The 17,569-nt window shown below is 36.9% G+C and overlaps 1 pseudogene; it reads left to right on the forward strand.

Annotated features, from left to right (window-relative positions):
- The first annotated feature begins 377 nt into the window (after positions 1 to 377).
- Positions 378 to 496, forward strand: LOC118611609 (annotated as a pseudogene).
- Positions 497 to 17,569: the final 17,073 nt, after the last annotated feature.

The following is a 17,569-nucleotide window of genomic DNA, read 5'->3' on the forward strand; positions in this document are numbered from 1 at the left end:
TCTGAGAAGCTAATGTATAACATGAGATTATAGTTGATAATTTTGTATTGTATAACTGACATTTGCTGAGTAGAACTTATTTAAGCATTCTCACACACACAAAAGGTAATGAATGTATTAATTAACTTGATAATTGGAATCTTTTCACAATATATACATATGTCAAATCATCATGTATACTCTACACATTGTAATACAATTTGTCAAGTACACCTGAATAAGTTAGAAAAGACACCATAAGAGGAGTATTGACACTCTTCTTAAGAGGTGAGAGTCCGTATCCCCTACTTTGAATCTGGGTGGGGTTATGATTTAAAACAGCAATTCACAAAACCAACTGGGTGTCCTGAAATTCGATTAAATTCTAATATTAACTAGTCTGTGGCCATGCTACCCTGAACAACCCTGATCCTGTCTGATCTCGAAACCTAAGCAGGATCAGGCCTGGTTAGTACTGGGATGGGAGACCGCCTAGGAAGACCAGGTGCTGCAGGCATAAAAAATAAAAAAAAAAAACAAGAGATTGTAAGCTGACAAGGTCCTTGCAATCTGTGAGGTCACCTAAAAATAACAATAATAATAAAATAAATTCTAATACTAACTATCTAGATTTATTTAGCACCAACCCCGTAGGTTAAGAGGCTCAGTGCCACGAGACTATGCCCACTTCAGACTCCAGCCACAGGTCCTGGGGACTGCCACAGTTCTGACGAACAGGATTGGCCATGAATTCAGGAGTTCTCATGACCTCCAGCAGGTTCAATAATTTACTAGAACAACTGACAGATTCAGTAAAGTGCTCTACTTAAAATCACCATTTTATTATAAAAAATACAAATGAACAGCCAATTGTATAGGTAAACAGGGCAAAGATCCCAAGAAGGAGCTTCTGTCCCATGAAATCAGAGTTTGTCGGTCTCACAGTATATCACTTTGTTCACCAACCAAGAAGCTCTACAAATCTCATTATTCGGTTTTCACCCAGGTTTCAGTACAGGGCAGGATTGATTGAATCCTTGGCCACATGATTTAACTTAATCTCCAGCCCTTCTCCCTTCTTCCGAGTTCAGGGTGTAGGACTGAAAGTTCCAACCCTTTAATCACATGGTTAGCTTTTCTGGCAATCAGCCCCATGCTGAAGTTACCTAGGGACCATTATGAGTCACCTCAATGCATAAATTCAGATATGGTTGAAAGGAGTTATTATGCATAACAAAGACACTCTGATCACTCAGAAAATTCCAAGGATTTCTGAAACTCTGTGCCAGAAACCAGGGACAGAGGCCAGATAGCTATATTCTTCATTATACCACAGCTTGTGACTGATTTGACAAAGTGAGCTGCTAAAGTGGTTCTGTGTGATTCACAGGCTGGGTCATAAAAGGCCACACAGCTTCCACCTTTTTCAATGGAACATTCATACTCAGAGCCCTGAACTATACTCTAAGAAGTCCAGCTCCACAAGGCCTCCATGCTAGAAACCAACCAAACTGCACATAGGCACTCTGGCGCCTACTCGTGAGTCAGCCTAGCATAAATATGTGATAAGCCTTTAGATGATGCTAGCTACCAGCCCTCTAGTCACCCTGAGCCATTAAGCCTTCCAGCTTCCCCAGGTAATATGGATCAGAGAAAAGCCACCCCTGCTGAGTCCTATGTGAATTCCTGACCCACAGACTGTGTGAGCTTAATAAAAGGTCCATTTTCTAAGCTGCTGAATTACAAGGTAACTTGTTACACAGCAATAGTAACTGAAACAAGTCATAACAAGTGAGGCTGGAGGAGTACACTGGGACCAGGTCATGCCACCCTAAGAGGGTGGGCTTTATTCCATAGAACACCAGTTTTGAGGGGGCGGGGGGGGAGTAGGGAGATGCATCATAGCTGGATTTACTTTTTAGATAACTCATTCTGGCTGCAGTGAGAAGGCTAAATTTAAGAAGGGCAAGACTAGAGTCAGGGAGAATGGTAAGAGGCTATGGAAAGATGTTGAGGACATTTATTTACTAGGACAGTAATGATATGAATAGAGAAGAGAAGATAGCCAGAACAATAACAAAAAAAAAAAAAAAAAAAAGGAAGTAAAAGCAGCAGAATTTGGTGGAAAATCCAATACTGAATTAGGGAATGGGTGGGAAAAGGAAGAATTAATGATTACCCCTCTATTTCTGGATTGAATGGCTAGGAAGGTGATAAGGCTATTAATAGGGTTGAGGAAAAGATAATATCCATCAAGTTTTGAATGTGTTGAATTGCAATTTTTTTTAGAATTCCAGGTGGACATATCCAGCACACTGCTCACAAGTCTAAAGCTTGAGAGAGAAGTTAGGACAGATGGTAGTAGATTTGAGAACCTACAATCTACCATTAAACCAATGAAAATAAATTAGATTATTTAGGGAAATAATACAAAATAAGTAAAATGGAGGATCAAAGATGAATCCCTATGTAACATCAGCGGTTGGAAGAAGGAAACAAAGACAAAAGGAAAGTAAGGTCAGAGAGGCAAGAAGTGACATCGATTCAAGGAGTGAGGAGTTTCAGGAAGCCTTTACTATTCCCCATCGTTAAATGTGGCAGAGCCGGGCCACCAACCCTATGGCAAAGCCTTTGCCAGAGAGTAAAAATATAAATTTGAACACAACATCATTCTAGCCTTCACAAAGACATAGCTAAACAAATATGTGACAATAGAATGGGAAAAGTGTAAAATAGAACTGTTATTCAGTACAGTTACCTCAAGGAAGTTGACTTCTCAGTGAGAACCAAGGAAGTCTTCGGGGGTGTAATATATCAGGTTTTTCTCTTAAAATAGAGTGCAAGCCACTTGAATGCAAGAATCAGAACTTTTTTCATCTTCAAGCCCTGAGGGCCACTATTTGGAGTTCAGTAGGTTACTGTGCATGATGGGCCTGAAATTCTACAACTTCTGGGAAAATCGCATTAACTGAAATAGATAATTTGCATTAATGTATATTACAAAAAAAATAATCCCACCCTGAGAAGCAAGAGGACTGCCATTCACACCCATCATCAAGAGAAGTCTGCCCCTTGCCTTGTTTGGCATCAGTAGGACTAATCTGTAAACTGCTTCTCTGTACACAGGACCTCCCTGCTATTTCTCTGGCCCTGTGCCATTATGCAGTGTGGAGAGCAATTGAAAGAAGCATTTATTACTGCTTTGAATTGAATCCAGAAGCTGGAATTGTTCAGAAGCTAAAAGCAATTTATTCTTAAGCTTTCATTTTTATAAAGATGATTCCCATATCTCATTCCCTCCACCCCCCATCCCTTAACCACCCTCAGCTTTCCATCTGTAAGTTCCAGGTCAGATAAGTCAGGCTTTGGGGCTGGTTCTACTCTAGATGGTTCTGAGCTTTTACACGGGCCTAAGAATTTGCACAACCCCAAGTTTTGTCTTTAAAGAAATAGCTAGCAGTAGCAGTGTATTTTTAGATATAGAAGAATTTCTTCTATAGTTGAATGTAGAAAACCACGTAAGAATCATGCAAATGACTGGTAATTTTAATAAGAAACCTGTCCCTTCTCTCTCTCTCTCTCTCTCTCTCTCTCTCTCTCTCTCTCTCTCTCTCTCTCTCTCTCTCTCTCTCTGTGTGTGTGTGTGTGTGTGTGTGTGTAGGAAAAAAGGAGAGAGAACAGTAATTTCAAACAGTGGCTATTTTACCTTTGAGAAAACATTTGACAATGTCTGGAGATATTTCTAGTAGTCACAACTGAGGAGTGCCACTAGTATCTAGTGATTAGAGGCCAGGGATGCTGCTAAAAAACTGAAGACAAGGCCCAAGACAGTCCTCCCCGAGGAATTTTTAGGCCCAAAATGTCAACAGTGCCACAGTGCCAAGGCTGAGAAACCTTGAGAGAGAGAAAGAGACCAAGAAGAGGATTCAAGTAATTATTCCAATGCTTTTGTTCCAACACAAATTAAGCATCATCACAGAACCATCACATCTCAGATTTGAGAGGACATTCCAGTCATCGGGCAGTCTCGTGTGCCATGAAATATAGCATCAGGATGGCTAGACTGGTTTGTGCATTATAATTCTATTAGACAGACTTGTCAGATAAAAGAGAAAATATGGAACATGATTCCATGATGAGACTGCAAAAATATTGTCCTTGTGCTGTAACTAAGAAGAGATAACCCTTCAAGCTAGCAACAGAAGGAAACTGACTGCATGAGGAGACAGCAAGAGAGAAAATATAGTTAATGTTCCATTTGGAAAGAGGCGTCTGCTCAATGCAGCTCTGAGACGGTCTTGTAGACTTAGGAACCAGAAGGGAAAATGGTCTTTGACCTCCAAGGCATGCCAGGAAACAGATGCCTGAAGATCCCAGGGAAGAAGTTTTTGACCCAACAGACTTTTTGCATGTGTCAAATGGTATCTCTTCTAGTGCAAAAATTTGCTGCTTCTTGTTAAAACATGAGAAAACATCCAAATTCTTACATAGCCTCCCTGAGGCTTCCGCTCATCTGGCTGGCCACACTCCCAGCTGGAATTCCTTATACCCAAATTCTCTCAGTGCACATTACTTAAGGATTTGCTGTTCTAAGAGTCAGCATGGGGCTCTCCCCCTGTCTCATGGCTCACTGGGCAGCACAAGTCTTTGTAGACATTTCAGGAACTTAGATGTATATTTACAGAAGGAAAAAAACATGAGCTTGAGGAACAGACAAGCTTGAGTTTAGATCCTGGGTAGATCCCTATCCTAGCATGTGACCTTGGTAACATCTTCACTTCTCAAATTATGAGTAAGTTAATGAGGAAATACAACTGTTGTGAGAATTGGGTGTGACAACATATTTAATTCTGCCGGGACAATGCCTAGTTCACGGGACTTGTACATTCAGGTTGTTATTATTGTGATGAGTATTATTTCTAAAACACAAAGTATAAAAATACTTTTCAAACTATATTATCTTTAGTTTCTGTTTATAACCTAGCTGAGACAAATGCTAAGTTGAAGAATCTTCCTTGTGCTTCTTACTAATCACACTGGTGACAAAATGACAAAGGTACAGGCCACACAGGATGCAGAAAACGGTCCTAGAAATTTAGAGAGAGACAGCTTTTCCTACTGAAACAAACTTCAGAGTCTGCAGTTATTAGTCCATATTTTCCTGAACCTCTTCACAATAAAGAGATGAGTGGAATGTCTACTTAGAGCAGATGGGGAGAGGAGATTCACACGAATGTATAGCCTCTTAAAAGAAGGCATTTTTTTATACTCAAGTATATTTAATACCTGGAGAGACATAGTATCAGTTGTCCCTTCATGTGGCCACTCCTCCTACCATTTAGCAATGACTCCCAAGTCCAAAATAAAGTCCAGATCTTCGAGGGGACAGTGGGAGGGAATGTATCTACAGCTTTGAAATACAGCTCAAGGAATTTCATGCCATCGAGGCTTCAATTGTAAAAATCATTCCAGATGTTATCTCCACATGATAATACTAATTATTTCAATAATGAAGGCACAAAAATTATGGTACGTCATTTTGTTTAGTCCAGGGACCCAGTGGTTCGGTTTGAACATTTAAGTACTGAACTCCAAACAACGCCTACCCTCAAGCGCCTTTCAGAGCCAAATGGATAAAGGAAAGACCACAGAAGGCTGACACTGATGCTGGAGGCAGCATGCTTGGGTGTGAGTCCTGTGACAGGCAGCTACTAGCTATGTGAATTTGGCAAGTAATTTCACTCTCTGAATCTCAGTTTTCTCACTTGAATCTACCTTCAAGGCTTGTTTGTGAATATTAAACAAGTTAATGCATTTAAAGCATGTGAGATATCCCCCGATGATGCCTTATCTTCACTACTGTAGATTCCCATTTCATCTTTTCTTACAAGTGCATCTGTGGCTCCATCTCAACTCCATCTGAGAGCTTGCTACTTACTTTCTCTGTTCATTTACTAACTGAATCTTTGCACACTCCCAAACCACTGAGGGAAAAACCACTTCATTTGGACAGATTCTCGGATATGACCACTATCCTATTGGACTTCAGAATGGAACCAGTCCAGCCAATGTCTCACCAACTGTGATAAACCTTCAGCTGTGGTTATTACAATTATCTCTGATCTTTTCAAAGCCTTTTGGGTCATTCACCTTAATATCCTTTTATTTCTCAGGGTTCTCCAGAGAAACAGAACCAATAGGTTGTGCACATCAAAAGAAAGATTTATTTTGAGGAATTGGCTCTCATGATTATGGAGGCTGGCAAGTCCAACACATGCAGGGTAGGCCAGCAAACTGGGGACTCAGGGAAGAGCCAATGTTTCAGTTTAAGTCCAAAGGCTGTCTGCTGGTAGAATTTACTCTTGCTCAGTAGAGGTCATTGTTTTGTTCTATTCAGGCCTTCAACTGTGATGAGGCCCACCATATTGTGGAGGGCAACCTTCTTTACTCAAAGTCCACAAATTTAAATGTTAATCTCATCTCAAAACATCATCACAGAAAAATCCAGAATATCTGACCAAATATCTGGATAGCAAGAGCCAAACAAGTTAATACATAAAATTAACCAACTTAGGGCAGTTGTCTAGGCTGGTTGTATGACCTGAATCCTCTCAACCCTAACACGGGTTTTCATTTTGCTATTGGTCCCCTTTGTCTAGGTTTTGACAAATATAGTTTTCTGTGAAGTGATATCTAACTGTTAAGTAGTATAATATTCATAATCATTTCAAAAACTGTCATATCATCAAAATAATAAATCTTCTATATTTTAGGCCATCTCATAGTACCCAGTATTGTAATTCTTCAGACAGTAATGCGTATTACAAATATTTGTTGAGTCAATGCAAAATTCTAGGCTTTTAGCAACAACAAAAAAGTCCTCTGCTCACACAAAACTTTTTTGCTTCCTTTATACATTTGGAAGAAACCTAGTCAAAATGAACATGATTCCTTTCACTGCATTTATCACAAGTTGAAATCAATAAGGCGCCATGACAGAGACAGTTGGGAGATAGAGGGCAGTTCAGATGCAACAGTCTGAGGTCTCTCTAAGGATGACATTTGAGTGGAAATTGAAGGATCAGAAAAGTGGGTATGAAAAGAGCTGGTAAACTTCCAGGCAAGGGGACAGTGAGAAAAAGGATCTTGAGATTCAAGGAGCAGTGTAAATGGAGTAAACAAGATAAAAGAACAAGTTTGGAGAGAGGGGATCCTACATTATATAGTGTCTGGTAGGGCATTAAAGTACTTTTATTGTATTGAAAATGCCACAAGATATGGATGCATTTAAAGTGAGGATGTGGGCAAACCAATTTATATTTGCAAACATATTCCTTGGGCTTCTATGGGGAAAATGAAACAGTAAAGTGGCCTGCAGTATCGGTCCCCAAATTATCTACCAACACTTTACAAGATTGGGCTTGCTCACTTGTATTTATTCCAGTTGGCAGAGTTGGAAGATTTAGTTAAATGCTTCCATCATCTTACTTGTCTTGATGGTTTAATTTCTGCCTGAATCCCTTTAGTCCTACAATAGAGGCTTAGTCACAGTTTTGGATAATCCCTGAAGCTTGATAAATCTTGGTTTCCCTCTTAATCCATCCTCAACTTTCTTTCAAGGAGCCAGGGGCTTGTATACTTTATTATAGATAAGGACTGGTTTTAAAAGTGATCTAGACAATGAAGACATTGTAGTTACACAGAATCTCTGTTTTAACATTTATGCATACACTTATTAAAATATTTATTGAGTGTTTACTATGTGTCAATACACACAGTTATAATAGCTTATTAACCCTAAGCCATTAGGGTTCTAGTAATTTATAAGACAGCTGGTTCCTACCAGAATAAGAATAACAAGTGAATGAATCTCAAAGTGTTAACGTCAAAGGTCATACAAATTAACAAAAGTTCCCTCTAAAATAAGAACATGTTTTCATCTGGAAATGAGAATGATAGGATTCTTGTAAGGATCAAATTTTTAAAACTGTTTGTCATAGTGACTAGCACATAGCTAGTCATATATATTTAAAAGCCGTATTTATAGAGCTCTTGATATCAAAGATGGAAGTGCCTAGAATTATAGCACTACTGTAATTTCCTGTTCTATAATCAAGGCTTGGTGAGCTGCAGATATCAATGGATTTTAGGAATGGATTTATATATGGTCTGCTATGGATAAGCAATTTCTTAGCAGTTGCCTAGACCAGTTGGGTACATCCTTCAGTTGTATGGTGTATCTTCTTATATATTAATACATGTTTTATCTGTTGAAGAAGCAATGAGCCTGGCTCTAAAAACAAAATTAGCTTTTAAAAGCTGAATTTTTTTGGTAACAGAGAGAGATATCAACCCAAATCTGATTGATAGCAAAACAGCATCTAGGGACCCATAGAGAGTAGTACCACTATCTTCCAGATGGAAATGAGGTATTGTATTATAAGTATAGTAGTAACAACTACATCATTTATATTGTGAAAACAAATGTAAACTTTAAGAATAATTATCTGTTCTCCAAGATTAGTAATAATAATAATAATAATAATAATAATCCCATTTATTGAACATAATAATGATAACAGTTACGATGGCATTTATCCACACTTATGTGTCTGTCCTAGGTACTCTGCATCTTACTTACTCTTCTAGCAGTCTAATGACACAGTCTCTTATCTCCATTCACACAGTAAAGCCGGGGCTTGGAAAGGTCATGCGTGTTACCAGTGGAACTAACATTCCAACCAGGACATTCTAAATCCAGAGCCATGCTCATGATGAGTATACTGTACCAAGACAGAGTGGTGGTCTTGTGTAGACATGCCTACCTGTCCAGAGGTGCTGCTTAAAACCTCCTTCTCTCTAGATGAGCAAAGTAAGGTTGTTCGGGAACTATTATGCTAGAAATGAGCAGCTTTCAGATGACAATGACAATGACACTGAAACCAAATCCACTGGTGGTAAAAAGAAGCCTTTTGTAACAGCAAACCTAGGCTGCCAGGCTTTCGCCAAAGATGTAGTTCTAACACATTGGCTGAGAAAGCCAAACTCTGTAAAATCTGTGATTCTGCACACTTCTGTTGTACCGTATTACTTCTGAGCATGCTGGATTTTAGAGCATTCTCTAGGAGGGGGGAGAAAAAAAGCAAACTCAGTAAATCCTAGTATTTTTACTGCCTTTGCCAAATTTGACATCTTTCAAAGTAACTGTGAGAAGCACACACAATCTCTGCCAACTGCATGATTTAGCAGTTATAAAATCCCTCTGAATCAAACCCATTTTAAAATAAAAAGAAACCTGCTTGAGAATTTCATTGCACTGTTGGATACCTACTCAAAGATCAATCACCTCTCTTCATTCTGTATTCCTGGTATATTTTTAAGTTTAATCTTTTTTGCAGCTTACCTATTTAGTTAAGGGTAGAATTTTCAAAGACTAAAGATTGAGCAAGGAGGAGGACATGAAATCTGAACAAAGACTTTCTTTATATTTCACACAATAGAATTGAGAAAAAATGGTCTATTTTCTTTTCAGCTCTTTCCCCAATGGTGCAGTACCTAGATTCTCAAAACCTGAGAGTCCTTTCCCTGAAGAAAAATAGTGTCTCTCTACAGGCTGTCTCGTAGGATGAAACAGCTGTGTTTCCTACTCCACAGGGAATTTCTTCAGATGAAAGTCTATTTTTTAGGCTGAATATGATTGGGTGAGCAGAAGGCTAAACACATTGCTATGGTTTGGCTTCCAATGACAATTGAAAAACATGTGTTCATAAAATGTAGTAAAAAAGAAATTAATTTAACTCTCTTGAAACTGAAATAAATATACATTGTAAATAAAATACTGACTATAAGGAAATACAAAAGTGTGAACATCACCAAGCCTCAGAGGAATAAAAATAAAACCAATTAAATTTGGGTTTCTACAAAGGTTTGGTATACAAGAAATAATTAAAAATGTTTGGCTCTCGCTTTGAGTCTCACTAATGCACATATTTTAATTGTGACATATGCACAGACACTACATTTATGTAGGTAGATATACACTGTATGTTCAAAGGTGAAGCAACAGAGGGAGACACTTTTCACTCACAGCAAGGATGTTTATAAAGGACTAATCTATATTGATTTATAGAACAACTAAGAAAATACTAAAAGTCAGCTATGAGCTAAATTCCCTTTAGGGAGAAAAATCTTATGTTAGAAATACCACATAGCCTTTATCTTCCTCTCTCCGTGGAAGAGATTCCCAAAGAATCATAGACTATAAACAATCATAAATTTCTGGTTAAGACAAGCAATAGCATTTTATTAACAGTTCAAATTGATTTCAGCAGTGTGTACCCATTCACATGAAAGTGGTGTACAGCTCCTAACACCAGGAATAGATTTGCAACTATTTAAGTCAGAAGACAAGATTTTTTTTAATGGTGTATTTGCTATGCATACACCATCAAATTGCTAAACTGTGATTAATGTCTTGGACATAAAATGCATCAAATTATTTATTCCTTAGTATCTGCAACATCTTTATAAAATCCACCATAAACTGGCGAGTGTATGTCTGTTAAGAGTGGTTGGGCCACAGGAAAGTTTAGAACTAGAAATAACTTGTCACCAAAACATAAATAAAAATGTGGGTTATTAGTAGGAAGATCATATAATTTATCACCTAAAATGAGCAATCATGAGAGTTAAAGGGGGCACTATTAATCATTACACTGAAACAACAGGCATACACTAGGATGTATGATGACACTATATATTAGCAAAACATCCTCTCCCTGATAAGAGCATGAAATGACAACAGCAGCACATGGGGGGTGGGGAATGGTACTTTGGAAGCGCCTGAGCTTAGATCTGAATCTAAACTCTGATGTATATTAGTTGTGGGCATTTGTTTCCATCTCTCTTCATTTCCTCATTTGTAAGATAACAGGAAGTACATCTAACTTTGATTTAGTGTTTATAATATACCAGAAAATATACTAAGATTTAATATTGAATATCTTTATTTAAATCTCATAATGACTAAGTCATATTGTTACTCCTTTCCCTATTTTACACATGAAGCAATGGATTAAGTGAGGTTAAGTGACTTGCTCATTGTCACTCAGCATGTGGTGAAGCTGAAAAAAGAACCTGGCAGTCAGTTTTACAGTCATACTCCTAAATATTATGGTATCCTAAAGATAATAATATCAATTTTTCAGAGTTCTTGTTAGAGCTAAATCAGATACTGGATGCCAGACATCCAATGCTGTGTCCAAAACATAGTAGAAAATAAAAACAGAGTTACTAATAATAGAATAAAAAATAGTTATCAGTGCCTTTTGAGGTAACCCATCTGGGACTACTTTGGAGGGGACAGTGACTTATAATGAGGCCCTTTGATAGTTCTGTAGCTAAAGCTCTCATCTGACTAGATAAACCTCTAATAACCTAATCTACACTGAATAATAGTTTGTAAATCAGAGAGTGAGAATGAAGTAACAGTATATTCATTTCATGCTCCTAGTAACCTGGGATTACAGCCATTACTGACTTTTTTTTTTACTCAAGTCACTCAATAATTTTTGTATAAGAAATATTTCTTCTCAAGGAGCAAGAAGAATCAACCAGGTTGAAAATGTTTTGTCAAAAAGCATTTGACAAAGTCAACATCCATTCATGCTAAATACCTTGCAAACCAGGAAAAGAAGAAAACTTCCTTTAACCTGATAAAGAGCATTTAGGAAAAAACTATCAGCTAACATCACACATTATGGTGAAACGCTGAATGTTTTCGAAACTCCAGAGTGGATAAGACAAGGATGTTCACTCTCCCCACTTCAATTTCACAGTCTACTGAAGGTCCTAGTCAGCACAATTAGTCAAGAAAAATTCACAGGATAAACAGGCAAAGAGCTAGGTAGGTAGATAGGTAGGTGGGTGGGTGGGTAGGTAGGTAGATAGACAGACAGACAGATGATAGATAGACAATATAGATAGACAGATAGATACATAGATAGACAGACAGACAGATGATGGATGGATGAATAGGTAGGTAGGTAGGTAGGCAGATTAGGTAGATAGACGAGAGATAATATATTGAAAAAACACATAATGAGTATAATATCAAGTACTATAAATATGCACTTGGAAATCCCATACATTGCTGATGGGAATCCAAAATTTAACAATCACATTGGAGAAGTATGGAAGTCTACTAAATTAAATGCACAAATACAATATGACCATGTAGTCCCACTTATGAGAAATGAAACTTATATTCATACAAAAAAATTGGACATGAATGTTCAGTGTTCTTTATTCAAAATCACCTGCCCTGGAAATAACTGAAATATCCACTGGTAAACAGATAAACCTACTGTTGTATATCCATACAATGGAAAGGTACTCAGCAATAAAATGATTGAACTACTGAAACAAACATCATGGATAAATCTCAAAGGCATTTTCACAGGTGAAAGACACAAAGATCATGAGGGAAATCTGGGGAAAGATGAAGCTGTTACATTTCTTAATTGTAATGGTAGTTACATGACAATACATATTGTCGAAATTCAGAACTCTAAACTAAAAATTTTACTTTTATTTTCTATTTAGCATTAAATCATTTTCTCTCAAATTCTTCAGAATTAAAGAAGCATTTACATCCTTTATTCCTACTTTTACAGAACTGTAAATATATATGAATGAAGAATAACAATTGAAGTATTATGCAAGTAGAGAATTACTAAAAATTGATTTGTTGATGAATTCTCTCAAACATTTATAAAAATACTCATAGAAGACAGCCTATTAAAATGATTGATTAAAACAGAAATCATGTGACCAAGGAGCCAATAAGTTAATTAAAGTTCATTCATTCTATTAGCTCATCTCATGAGAAAGAAGTAGAATAAATTGAGTATAGTAAAAGATTTTTGTATTCAATTTAATTTGTTTTCTAAATAAATTTTATGTATATGTGTGTGTGTAGATTTTTTCATGTGCTTATAGAAGACTTAATAACTTAGACAATGTACCAAAATAACATTTAGGAAGACATTTTAACGAAACTCCCCAATCAGACTTTTTAAACCTTATGGCTATGATTTAAGATGCTAGCAGTAGATAAAATTATTTTCCATCACCCATTTAGAATGTCTGATTACTAATTTACATAGTCAAGGCTTCAGAATATGAATGTATAAGTCACCTTTGAGAGGGGGCCTTCTCAAAATTGAAAGTGAGTATCCTGCTGCTTTCAGACCAAGAATACTAATGATTCAAATACATTTCTGTCCTATCCAACTAAAGGACCATAAAGCACTAATATGCCAGGAAGTTAAATGTTGGTTAAGACAAAAACTTGTGGGTAGATGAAACGATCTTTTATTATTTGATTATGAAGTGCCTACCTTTACCCTTCAACTCTGAGCAATGTACTAAGACTGTAGAAAAAAAATCAAACAAGATAATTAAGACTACGTCTGATGCCCAAGAAGAATTGTTTTGATTCATGACCATTTCACACAAAAATCACAATTCTCTTGATAAAGTCATCCTATTTTTAAACTTAGGACAAACAATTCGAAATTGCCAACAAAGTTTAGATTCACAGTGAGCTTCTTCTCACGTGTTTCATAATGGCTTGCTCTTATGTAGTGCACTGTCAGACTACACAGTGAGGGTGACAGGTTAGGCTATGGTGCGTGCCTGGCTTCTAATATCACTTACCACACCCAGCGGACTACTGTTATCAAATACAATAAGAGGTCTTATCAATCTTATCAATTTAGAATTATCATTCTAAATGTGTCTTTTATATAGGAGTAAACAAAAATTAAACATTTGAATACTTGAGTTATATCAGATTCTGCTAAGACTATATTTCTCTGTATTGATAAATAGATGACGGTATGGGCTAATACCAGTGAAAATAGCTTTAAAGAATAGTTCCAGAACTTTCTCATCAAAAGCATGTGATCTTGAACATAAAATACAGAAAAAATGCCTAGAAAGGTGTGCCAGCCATTTGAAGCCACAAAATAGATAATTCGGGCTTTGTAAACTAGCTTTTTAATATTGTTGCAGGTTGAGTAGAGGATGGATGTTCTTGTTTCCTATAGTTTCAGGGTTTAATTCGTTTTTTCTTTCCCTTTCTCTTTATATTATAAAGACTTTTTCGAAAGTGTCAGATCACCTCATTTTTGCTCTACACGCTAAGGGATTTTGTCACATCAGCACTAAGTATTTTTTGGGGTTGGGCTAGGGTGGTAGGCAGTATTCCCTAGCAACTACTGTGGTGAAATGTCACATCTCAGGAAGGTCAGAGCTACCTTTTCCATCTGACCTTCCCAATCTGAAGATTTTTTTTTATCTACATTCCCGGTATTAGTATTGTTAAGGGAGGAATATTTTCCTTTTCAGAGAATCAAACAACATTTTTAGGCTAAGATTGTTAATTAGTGATAGTAAAGAACTGTAGAAAACAATGTTTTTGAGAAAATAAAGTCTGAGTTTTTAGTATTTGATTTGGCTGCACATCTCAAATACTTAAAAGATCCATAGATGCTTTTATGTTTCTTGTAACTCTCACTTCATATTAATTTAACAAATGTTTTCTAATTTTTTCTATGAGCTCAGTCCCTGATCTCAATATTTTTAGCTCTGAAAGGCAGTTTTATGGTTTAGAATGTATTTATCACATATTACTAGCTTATGTGAATTGAAACCATTAAAAAGAATATTCCTAATGTAAATCAAGACAATTTCCCACATCTAAATAGGTGAACATGAGGGATTTTTTTGTTTCATTGATGTAGGTTTTTTTCATCGTTTTCCATTTTTTGTGCACATGTGTATTTTTGCAAGTAGAATGTATAAGCCAGGTGGCTATCATTCCTCTTGAGTTTTCTTGGGTCTAAAAATGTGAAACTTGTTACCCTTCTTATATTATATCTCAGTGGGGGGATTCTAGTAGTCTGACACTAGCCCAGAGTAAAGCAGTATAATTTTGAAAGCCTCTCGATTTTTTGGCAGTTTTTAAGAGCTTCACTCATTTCATTCTATGATTTCAAAAAAGCAGAAAAGAAAAAAAAAAAGACTGCTTTGTAGGTAAATCTTACACATACTCCCCTGCCAAGAGTAGACTGAGAAATCAAGATCACGTTGCTTCCTTCTTCGGATCATGTTTGATGGGTACGTGTCACCTGTTTCCCACTACTGAACTGTTTTTGTCTGCAACAGGACTGGAATTTTTGCACAGTCCAGGCTGGCCTCATATTACTAACAGGCCTTCATAACTCCAAGAGGCCCCATGACTCCATGGCATGATATCTCAGCTGGAATTTAGCTTCTATCACTATCTTGTTTTGTGACCTTTGGCAAGTCTCTTAACCTTTCTGAGAATCTCTTAACATTTCTCCAGCTCCAGGCTTTGAAAAGTGTGGATAACAATAGACACAGTGCTTGCCTTTCAGAGGTGGCATGAGGATTAATTAGCTAATATTTGTTAAGAGCTATATAAATGCTAAGTATTATGATTATTCTTTACTTATGTTAGCCTTATAAAATGTCAGTGTCTTGAGTGGAAGAAGATGAGGTTACAGGACCCTGGTGAAGTATGTCTCTTTTATAAGTTTCCCCTTTCTGCTGAAATTATTAGAACTATGTTTAGTTTCCCTGATTAATGGCTTCATTATTACCAGGAGATAGCAATCAGTTCATTTAAAATGATACACACAACCATACCTCACGGTTTTATATAGACTAGAAGACTCAAGGAGTGACCTCACAGGATGATCTGCAAAACACTGCATTATAGCACGGCATGATTACTCCTTGGAGATCATACCTGACTGCCTGGAGTTAAACATGCTCTGTACAAGACCAAGGCAACATCAGGTGCCCCCAAAGAGACCTGGGTTGTTCCACTAACTGAATGCTTATGTTCAAATAGTGAGCCTGGCTGGCAGCCTTGGGTCCATTAATCACTTGTATGTAACTCTCTTTTTTAGACCTGTAGTGCTGAACAGCAGGCAGCTAGATTTAAGCAAATACATATATAAATAAATATACAAGGGCAAGGGGACCTTTTAGCCAACAATTCCATAAGGATACATAACAGTATTTGACTCTTATGGGTCTTCTGTTCCCTCTATCACTGCACATATTTTGGTCTTCGCTATCTGTGTGCTTAAAAATCTGAATAGATGCAACATCTGGATGGCATATATATATTTTCAAAGCAGTGAAATCTTAGTCTAAAGGAAAATGTTATATTGCTTATATTTGGAACAATTAATGACTTTTTAAAATGGACATCCCGGGGCCTGCATGAAGCCTCCAATATTAACATACTTCCTTAAAAGTACATATTGCACTACTGGCATTCCAGGACAAATAGTCCCCAATCCTAATAAGTTGCTGAAAGTCGCTGATATTTTTTAAAATTTACTTGCATTCAGTACTTGAGAGTCAAGGATACCAACCTCCTACCTTTTTTTTTATAAGTAAACAGTGTTCTCAACACCCTGCTGCCAGCACCACCACCAACGAAAGAAAGAAGGGTGGGAAATTCACACCGAGGCTCATACAGAGAGGGGGTTTAGGAAAACAAGTGCTTAATCTGGTCTGTGTTTCCTCATTCTGGATCAGTTGCCTATCACGTTGGAGAAATTGAGGCAGTTATTATTATATAATAACTATATACTAATATAGTTATTAAACAACTATTCTCTAAATATTCACAGGAAAATTATCTATGTGACCATTCAGAGCTAGGTAATAAATGAAAACAAAGTTCTGCAGATACTGTAGTATATTCTGATGTTTCCTCATATTCCATAACACTCTTACTTTGACATCAATATTATATTACTAATTACATTGACTTGTGTAAAACACCAGAGAAGAGCAATGGCCATTGGTCAGCAGAAAAAGGTAGTGAATGCTCTACCAGATGCGCATTAATAAAAACCCATTGTGAGTCTGCTGAGGAAAATGAACCGGCCTTGGACTCAAAGGTAATTGCATTAGCTAAGATATCATGTAACTATTTAGAAGTCAAGACTTACTCTCAGTTTGAACGACGTTTTTCTCAAACATGCACTTAAACGTCTTCCCCTGCCCCCAAAAATGAATGGCATTTGTCTTTTTTCCTCCTATAGACTGCCAGATTATTATATAAAAAAAAAGCATTTTATATAGGTGAGCACAGTATACCAATTGAAACACAACTGAATCATCATTTCAAAGCTCAATAGGCACAAAATATGTCTCTTGGCAATTCCCAGACTGTTGTTATGAAATAGGCATAAATCAACTGAAAGGCTTGCATTTATTTATACCCAAGGAAGGTTTTCTTGTCGATAACTATGTATGGATTTTCCCTACTGATTTAAACAAAAGAAAAATTCAGAATGTTTTGTAATTTATTCTTGTCTTCATCTGAATCTCTACACAAGTAGAGTTAATATAATATGGTGCAAATATATTTTGAGCACAGTAATACTCTCAGCACAGCTATGACCTTTTCCCCTGTAATTAGTTCCAACTGAAATTAGATTCAGTAAAAGCATGGCTCCAATTAGAGCTAAATCAAAAC

Source organism: Rousettus aegyptiacus, unplaced genomic scaffold (genome assembly GCF_014176215.1).
Source record: "Rousettus aegyptiacus isolate mRouAeg1 unplaced genomic scaffold, mRouAeg1.p scaffold_m13_p_14, whole genome shotgun sequence".
NCBI classification, from domain to species: Eukaryota; Metazoa; Chordata; class Mammalia; order Chiroptera; family Pteropodidae; genus Rousettus; species Rousettus aegyptiacus.